At 41.1% G+C, this 9,638-nt stretch overlaps 1 long non-coding RNA gene across 1 annotated transcript; it reads right to left on the reverse strand.

The window, feature by feature from the left end:
• Positions 1-739: 739 nt before the first annotated feature.
• Positions 740-5,258, reverse strand: LOC129410961 (uncharacterized). Its single transcript, XR_008633074.1, has 4 exons — positions 5,189-5,258; positions 3,172-3,213; positions 970-1,019; positions 740-803 (listed from the first exon to the last, which is right to left on the reverse strand). It is a non-coding gene; the product is annotated as an uncharacterized LOC129410961 (long non-coding RNA).
• Between the last annotated feature and the right edge of the window lie 4,380 nt (positions 5,259-9,638).

Raw genomic sequence — 9,638 nt, forward strand, 5'->3', positions numbered from 1 at the left:
TCAAACTGGAGCATCGTTTGTGTGTTCCAATGCGTAGCTATAAAACTGTATTCATAACATTTCTGCTCCATGCGTCTTTTTCTCGTCTGTCACTGCTGTCATTTGCTGTTAATTGCATAAGCACTAAAGTTGTCCTCTTTGTGCAGGTTAAACATACAAATATAAAATTCCTGTGTCCTCATTTGTTAATCAAAGCTACAGAACAGGTTTTAGGAGAGGCTACGATGGGACCTGACCCACCTGTGCCCACTTTACTTCTTCTCACTGAGTTTTCTGACCCACGCATCACTAATTTCCAGATATCATCCCTCAAAAATGTAAATATGTTGGGAGTTGAGTCTCCAGCAGAGCGTGGAGCAGATAAATGTTATGTTGATTCATATTTCATTCTTTTATAATGTGATAATAAAAACAAAAAGATGCCTGAAGAGTTTTTTTTTTTTTAGATGTCGTCCATGCATGTTTAAGTAGTGATCTTTTCTGGGCTCAATGCAAACCCTGTTTGCGGTTAGCTGTAAGATTCTGTGGAACGCTCCACCCATGAGCCTGCGTCACCCATGCTCCCACACAACAATTCTCCAGAAATATATAAAACATGATGCAAAACAGTACACAACAACTTTACAAACCTGAAAAACAAACATGGTGATCTAAATATATTATGTGTTAACAGTTAATATCCCTCTTTATGATCAGAGCATGACAAAATGCAAATAAAATGTAATCCCATCTTGATCCTCCGGGTGGCGTGCACAGTCTTGTTTTTTACACTTACACAGTTTTGAGTCATGGCTTTCTACAATCTGCACAGAAATAATAATTTAAGGTTAGTCATTTCTAGTTTGGATCATTATTTTACTACGCTCTGGAGGACTAAAGGGTGGTGATGGGGGATGATGGAGGAGGTAATTAGACATAAATATACACAATGTTGTTTTTTTTTAACAAGTCATAACAGTGTGTACTTACTGTTACTCATCTGGAGTTCTCTGGCACATTTTGCACATGATCAATCGTATCTATTGGGGAAAAAATAAATAATTTTACTTCAGTGAGAGTGAAAGAAAGAATCAAGTTTGCACAGCATTTTCTCAGGTAATAACTAACACATCGCTCATGGTGGAATGTCACAGCAGCAGAAAGGACAAAGTGGGCGGGGTTAAAGGTTCAAATATAAGGGCCTGTTCACCGGAGAATGCTTGCGGGTAAAAATGACAAAATATTTTATTGGAAGTGTCTTTTGTTTAGACAATGATGGCGTTTTTGGGGCTTAAAAATGCAAAAAATTGCGTGGAAAAGCTGAATACGCTAGTGTTTCCATCCACACTGCCCATGACGCAAAACTCTGGTCAGATCTGCTCACGTCGGTGTACACGTTTACGTCACATACAAACACAGAAACAAACATGTCGGATGGCATGCATACCCAATCGAATTCCACACACTTTTGCGTCACCGTATGCACGCAGATTTCCTCCCGTCTAAACGCGGAAGAAAATGTGAAGACGCTACTTTTGCGTCTTCTGTTCAGACCAAAATCTAGTGACGTGTCCTCCGTGTCGAGGCTTCGAAGCGTGTGCAGAGTAATCGAGAAAGGCTCTGGTGAAGCGCGTATCGAGGTTTGTATCGGTGACGTATGTGGTGACGTTCGAAGCCTCGCGAAGTGGTTTGCAGATTTGCCGCACGATTCGAAACATAAGGGCCAAAGAAACGCAACGGATTCACCTAAAACATTTTGTGGTGTTGTTTTATTGTGAGTTTGGTACATTCTATTTGAGATTTTTTTTTATGGAGCCAGCAAGAAAAATAATATTTGCCCCTGTTTGGGAACATTTGAGCTGATATCTCCTAATAAAGTATATAGTAATAATGACATCATTAAACAAACAATATTACTAATGTGTTTCCCCTGCTTTAATATATTTCTTGTAAAAAGAAAAAAAAATCTGGTGAAGTGTCTACTTTTTCTTTTAACCCGACCATTATATTATGATCACAGACTCCATGTTAATAAATTCACAATTTATGTTGATATCACAAACATTCAAATATTTAATCATTCATTTGTTCAATAAACATAAATCTTTCCATCANCATCCACACTGCCCATGATGCAAAACTCTGGTCAGATCTGCTCACGTCGGTGTACACGTTTACGTCACATACAAAAACAGAAACAAACATGTCGGATGGCATGCATACCCAATCGAATTCCACACACTTTTGCGTCACCGTATGCACGCAGATTTCCTCCCGTCTAAACGCGGAAGAAAATGTGAAGACGCCACTTTTGCGTCTTCTGTTCAGACCAAAATCTAGTGATGTGTCCTCCGTGTCGAGGCTTCGAAGCGTGTGCAGAGTAATCGAGAAAGGCTCTGGTGAAGCGCGTATCGAGGTTTGTATCGGTGACGTATGTGGTGACGTTCGAAGCCTCGCGAAGTGGTTTGCAAATTTGCCGCACGATTCGAAACATAAGGGCCAAAGGAACGCAACGGATTCATCCAAAACATTTTGTGGTGTTGGTTTATTGTGAGTTTGGTACATTCTATTTGAGATTCTTTTTTTCTTTTTTTCTTTTTTTTTTTTACAATGGAGCCAGCAAGAAAAATAATATTTGCCCCTGTCTGGGAACATTTTGAGCTGATATCTCCTAATAAAGTATATAATAATAATGACATCATTAAACAAACAATATTACTAATGTGTTTCCCCTGCTCTAATATATTTCTTGTAAAAAGAAAAAAAAAATCTGGTGAAGTGTCTACTTTTTCTTTTAACCTGACCATTATATTATGATCACAGACTCCATGTTAATAAATTCACAATTTATGTTGATATCACAAACATTCAAATATTTAATCATTCATTTGTTCAATATAAATCTTTCCATCAGAACCACGATGATCATGTTGATTGTTATTATTATTATTATCACTCTGGCTGTTATACATTTTTTGTCCACTTGATGTCGCAGTGGAGCAAATGAAACATCTTGAATCATCGATGCAAGAGTCGAGCAAATGGACGGAACACTTCAGTGCTTCATGGGGCTTCATCTCGACATCACTACTGTCACCGTATAAACGTAGCTTCAAACATGTTCCTGACTCATGGTTTGAAATCAGGTACAGGCCATTTAATAAAGAAAATCTACAAAGGTCTTTAACATACCTTAGAATCGAAAAGTGGTCCAAACACCAGAATCCACAATCCCTGGAAAAAAAAAAAGCAGGTGTTTACTACAGAAAGAGGCTGTTGTAACTCATGTGTCATTTTAGATTGATTCTTGCATGTTTAAGTAACCCCGTGTTGTCCTGCATTTGAGACTTGACTGCTCAGAAAACCTCTGTTTGCACTTACCCCCATCTACACTTGCTCCTCTCCAGCAAAACACCTTCAATACATACATCATGAATTTTGGACTTCCGGTCATCGCGCAATCCATACTGGGAAGGATTTTCTGAATGTGAGCATCAAACCGCCATGTTTGTTTTCCCAGTGGGATGCGTCTATTGACAAAGTTGATCTTTTCAAGTCTTTTGAACCATATCACTTTAGTTTCTGGTTCTGATATTGTCATATTTTAGTTTTTGGATTCGGACATTGTAATTGTGTGGTTGTTGGATGTCCAAACACTGGGAAACGGCTCGAAAAATGGGCTTCAGACATCAGATGTGTGTGACTGCAAACCTCTGTTCAAACTGTTTCCCTTCCCAACAGAATTGTAAAATAGTGAAAGGTGAAGGTGATGGGCAGGACAGATCCACAGGAAAGACCAAAAAAAAAAAGGAAACCTTTGGCTGCCTAAGAAATCATCCCGAGTTTGCAGCGAACATTTTGTATGTGGAGATCCATCGAAGCAAAATTCTGTTTTTGTTAAGTGAGAGGTGCAGAAGACAAACAGATTGAGCTGCACTTCCTTGTTCTTGTTTTTTTACAGCAACATCACGTCTTGGTCGCTTTGCAGTGGAAGGTGTTTCTTGGTGAACAGCCGGCCCTTTCACTTTGATGTTGACCTTTTAAATTTTTAACCAACGTTGAGTGGGGGATTGGGATTTTGCTTTGATGGCGCTCCAAATACAAAATGTTCTCTGCAAACTCAGGATGATTTCTTAGATAGTCAAAGGTTTCCTTTTTTGTCCTTCCTGTGGATAAATACTGCCCATCACCTTCACCTTTCACTATTTTTCAATTTCTTTGGGAAACAGTTTGAACAGAGGTTTGCAGTCACATAGAACTGATTCCCTTTTGCACTTATGGAGTTCGCAAATTTCCAAAGCCCATTTTCCGCTGTTAGGACATCTAAAAACCACACAATTATGATGTCTGAATCCCAAAACTAAAATATGACAATATTCAGAACCAGAAACAAAAGCAATATGGTTCAAAAGACTTGAAAAGATCGACTTTGTCAATAGACACATCACACTGGGAAATCAAACATGGCGATTTGATGGTCACTTTTTCGGATGATCCTTCCCACTATGGATTGTGCGATGACCGGAAGTCTGAAATTTGTGATTCATGTATTACACAGAGGCCCCATTTATACAAGCCTATCTCAACTATCCCCTCTGTCTCTAGTTCAGCTTCAAGACCATCTACAAAAGTAAGTTTTATTATTAACATTAAATATGTTATGTTGTTATATACTGATTAACTGAGATTCAGGAGCTGGACCACGCCTCACGCCTCAACCTCCTCTCCAGCCAACCACAAGCTTATCTCAACCACGCCTTCAATTAACCAGAAGCCCCATGTATACGGCCTCAACTCCAGGTCTGTTTTTGATGAAAATACAGCAACATAACATGGATCATATATTATTCCCGGGGCTACTGAGTGGTTGGCTGCTTTTGTGGCTACTTGCCTCACACACTGAGTGGCTTTTGAAACATTTTTTCTTTTTTGAGCTCAGTTTTTAACATCATATCATGGGATTTTAACCAATTAAGAAGTGCAGCATGTGCAGTTCAAAGGTCACAAGTAAAGGACTGTTGGATTGTGGGTTTGTTTTTCCACTTTCCACAACCATTTCATCAGCGACTGAAACACCAGAGCGGACTGAGAGTGAGACCTTTCCTGCTGTGTTCGCCTGGCGCCCCCTGGAGGCTGCTGTGATGCTGCAGGACACAGAGGAGGGACACTTTTGGCTCTTTAAAACAACACAAGCCTGTTATCTACACACCTGAAGTGAATTGAAGATTGCAAAGGTGATGTACAATCTCTTGGATGCAGTTGATCCAGAATACACATTGAATTGAAACAGGGCAATTACACGAGGCAGCCCAAACAACAGGAAGGAGATCAGAAGAAAGACCAGGCGTACCAGTAGTTTGCCATTAGCCACCCTGATAACCGCTCTGCTATTGCGGACTATTCTGGACAGAACCACACTGAGCAGCACTAAGTTGGCCAGCACTATGGTCAGCACTGGTACAGCCAAGTACAAAAAAGTCTTGGAGCTTCCTTTGACCAGTAAACACAAGCCGTCCTCAGTGACATACAGGCCTTGTGGTGCTGTGAAGGCTACTGTGATGGTGGCCATCAGCAGTGGAGGTCCGTACCCCACAGCAAAACCATAGGTGAACATTTTAACATTGGACATGTTGGAGAAGGTCAAGGAAGTTGTGCAGTAAAGCAGCAGGCTCGAGACGAGCATCCAGAAGAAATAGGAAAAGTCAAAAAAGTTCCAGAAAAATATTAAGGAGCCACATTCCCAGTGATTGGAAAAGGTGACAGAATCATACGATAAAGAGATGAGGATACAGTCTTCCACCAGCAGGCAGAGGGCCGTGTTTATGATGGTCACATGTCTCATCAGAGAGGTGGGGTTTGTACTTATGTAATTTCCAAAAACATCCCTCCAGTAAGAAGCATATCAGAATGCAGAATGCATTTACTCCGGCTCCTACTAAAACATGTGTACTATATCCATATTCTCTAAAAGGTATATGCACGTAAGTCTCCAGAACTGAGAAACTGCTAAGGCGAGTGCAGTGACAAAACACAGTCGTGTCTTTTCTTTTAGTGTAACATCCATTATCGGTCCATCCCTTCAGCTTATGGTCCCAGTGCACACAGCGGTGCAAACTTGAAGAGAAGGTCTTCATCTTGAACGTCACATCCACGTCATGGATCTGCTGCTGGTGAACTGTGACCAGGACCACGTCTGTTTTGATGGTACCGTTGTCTGAGTATGGGAGGACAGGGGAGGGCGTCAGAGCGCCCAGTGTGGAGAAGGTCATGGTGGTGATGAAGGCACCTGTCTGTCTGGGATCTCTCTGTGTGTCTGGGATCTCAATATAAACAGTGGGGCTCAGGTCTTCTGTGTAAGGTCTGTTGAAGCTGCTTTTTTTCAGCTGTATGTGTGGAGTGGAGACGGAGATCTCTCCTTCTAAAGGTGCTGACAGATCCTCCAGCGCCCTCAGGAGGTTGGAGGTGGCATTGAAGCTGCTGTTTGGAGACAGAGAGTGCCAGGAGCCGAATGCCTCCTTAGAAACAAGGACATCCACTGTCTTCAGAACATTCTACAGACAAAAGAGGAGCATCAGTGATACTGTTTAAATGTAATGATATTTTATGTAATATCTACTCAAACCAGACATCAGCACCTTCATGATTGGAGCCGTGACCTCAGTCCTAACAGCAGAAGTCGCTTTAAGGATGTCAACAACTGCCAAGATGGTAGAAGCTGAATTATGAACTTCTTTTTTGAAGAGAAGTAACATTTTGAGAGAGCTTTTCAACAAACACCTTCAGTTCTGCAGAGCTCAAATTCTGGTGATACAATACAAAACATACAGTGTTAGTATCATAACAGTTTGAGTGCTGTGTTCTGACTGAATTTATAAAATACAACTTATTCTTCTTCTGCTACATAAAATGTGGAATCACTCCATAATTGGAAAACAGAATCTTTGTCCGTATTGAAGTGATACAGAACACATTTGTTGATGTGCAGAGCGAGAGCTCTGATAGTTCTGGTGACTCACTTTATTAACTAACCAAAGCAGCACAGAGGGAATAAGTTGGTCACAAAATGAAATGGAGGTGTGTAGAAGTGCTGCTTTAGGCTGAGTTCATACAGGGAGCAGGGGAGGGGAGTGAGGGGAGCATGTGGGAGGGCATCCGGGTAGTTTTAATGTACTGCATATACCATTAGATCACAAACAATATACTATACTATTCATTCAGCACAATAAAAATGGAATATATAATAAAATATATAAAATAAATTACAAATACACAGACTTTGTGTGTTATGTATTTTTTATCTGGGATAGTTGACAACCCTTTCAGTAACATGAAGGGATATGAAGAGAAGTGTTTGCATCTGCTGCCTCCACAACTCCTGAAAACTCTGCTGCTGCTACTTCTACTAGTACTATTACTAGTACTATTACTATTACTAGTACTTGTACTTGTGCTGCTGCTACTAGCGCCCTCTACTGACCTGTGACTGGATCAGCAGCTGCTGGATCGGGGATAAAATGCTGGAGGTGACACTGGTGGAGTTAGACCCTTGGAGGAGACACATGAAACTTAGTGAAAAACACAGATGGTTTTATTTTACCTGAGAGGGAATAATAGTCTAGTGTAGTAACAGTGGCAGCATTGACATTATGAAATGTACTTGATCTTAACATGGTCTGAACAAAACCAAAATCAAAGATGATTCTCCTGATGAAGTCCCTCACTTACCTGTCGGAGTGGTTGGCTGGGAGGTGCTGCTATTCACTGCAGTGCTTCCAATGTAAGTAGTAGGTGTAATAGTAGTAGTGAGAGTAGTTATAGTAGCATTAGTAGTAGTAGTAGTAATAGGAGTAGTAGTAGGAGTAGTAGTAGTAGAAGTAGTAGTAGTAGGAGTAGTAGTAGTAGGAGGAGTAGTAGTAGTAGTAGTAGTAGTAAGAGTAGTAGTAGGAGGAGGAGTAGTAGTAGTAGTAGTAAGAGTAGTAGTAGGAGGAGTAGTAGGAGTAGGAATAGGAGTAGTAGTAGTAGCAGTAGTAGTAGTAGTAGTAGCATTAGTAGTAGTAGTAAGAGTAGTAGTAGTAGGAGGAGTAGTAGTAGTAGTAGTAGTAGTAAGAGTAGTAGTAGGAGGAGTAGTAGGAGTAGGAATAGGAGTAGTAGTAGTAGCAGTAGTAGTAGTAGTAGTAGCATTAGTAGTAGTAGTAAGAGTAGTAGTAGTAGGAGGAGTAGTAGTAGCAGTAGTAGTAGTAGTAGTAGCATTAGTAGTAGTAGTAAGAGTAGTAGTAGTAGGAGGAGTAGTAGTAGTAGTAGTAGTAGGAGGAGTATATAGAACAGTAGTAGTGCCGGAGACCCATATTACTCCTGTAAATGATAAACAGCATTGATCAGGTCATTTATGAAAAGTGTTTTTTTTCTTGTTCTGTTTTGCACATGTGCTGGCATATACAAATTCTGTTTATGTCTATACAAATATGTTTATCTTTCATTTCACATCTCTGAGGGCCCTGCGCTAAAAACTTTTGTATCTTTTGCTCCATCTACAGTTTTAAAACCACATCTGTCTTTATCAGGTTGTTTTGACACAGTCTGAGGAAGCAGTTTGGATCAACTTAAAATCAGTGGCAAGTCTGCACCTGCCTCCGTCTGTGCAGGTGAGTCTGTGTCTGCAGGTGAGTCTGTGTCTGCAGGTGAGTCTGTGTCTGCAGGTGAGTCTGTGTCTGCAGGTGAGTCTGTGTCTGTCTGCAGGTGAGTCTGTGTCTGTCTGCAGGTGAGTCTGTGTCTGCAGGTGAGTCTGTGTCTGTCTGCAGGTGAGTCTGTCTGCAGGTGAGTGTCTGCAGGTGAGTCTGTGTCTGTCTGCAGGTGAGTCTGTGTCTGTCTGCAGGTGAGTCTGGGTCTGCAGGTGAGTCTGTGTCTGTCTGCAGGTGAGTCTGTGTCTGTCTGCAGGTGAGTCTGGGTCTGTCTGCAGGTGAGTCTGGGTCTGCAGGTGAGTCTGTGTCTGCAGGTGAGTCTGGGTCTGCAGGTGAGTCTGTGTCTCGTTCAAAAAGCTTTTTCTCTGCTGTCACCAGCCTGTACAGTCCTCACAGTGTATTTAACCACAGGTGAAAGAAAAGAACACTATGTCTAACAGGGAAGTAAGTTTGTGTGTATTCACAGGGGTTTGTTCATTGACGCCACTGCTGATTTAAATCGGCAAGTTGCTGCACTGAATAAAACTGCACATTTGGTCAAATATGGTGTCAAATTTTGATTGCGGCCCTAGGAAGCGGTGAGGTCCGTGTGGCTGTGTTCTTTACAGCTCTGGTTCTGACCTTCAAAAAATCTTCACAAAACCCCACAAAAAAATTTTAACTACAGGGAAAAAAAGCCCTTGCTGCTAAGAGACATGAGGTTCTAAAGTTCTACAGGCAGAGACTGAATATCACACTGACCTTGGAGAAGAACCAACAGATTCGAGCTCAGTCCACTCCCAGGTAAGTTCTAAAAAGGTCAGAAGAAGTTCAGGAGAAGTCCGATTTACAGCATTTTACATAAGGTAGATTTACGTCCTCTTTTTCCTGGACATGTCCTCTTTTTGGGACTCAAAAAAACAACCAGAATAAATTTTTTATATGACCCCAAAATGCCCAGGATTTTGACTTTGTCAGTTGAGTTTTGTGTGGGACAGTTTT

The sequence above is a fragment of the Boleophthalmus pectinirostris genome, unplaced genomic scaffold (assembly GCF_026225935.1).
Source record: "Boleophthalmus pectinirostris isolate CB_2022bp ecotype Guang Dong unplaced genomic scaffold, ASM2622593v1 HiC_scaffold_3, whole genome shotgun sequence".
NCBI lineage: Eukaryota > Metazoa > Chordata > Actinopteri > Gobiiformes > Gobiidae > Boleophthalmus > Boleophthalmus pectinirostris.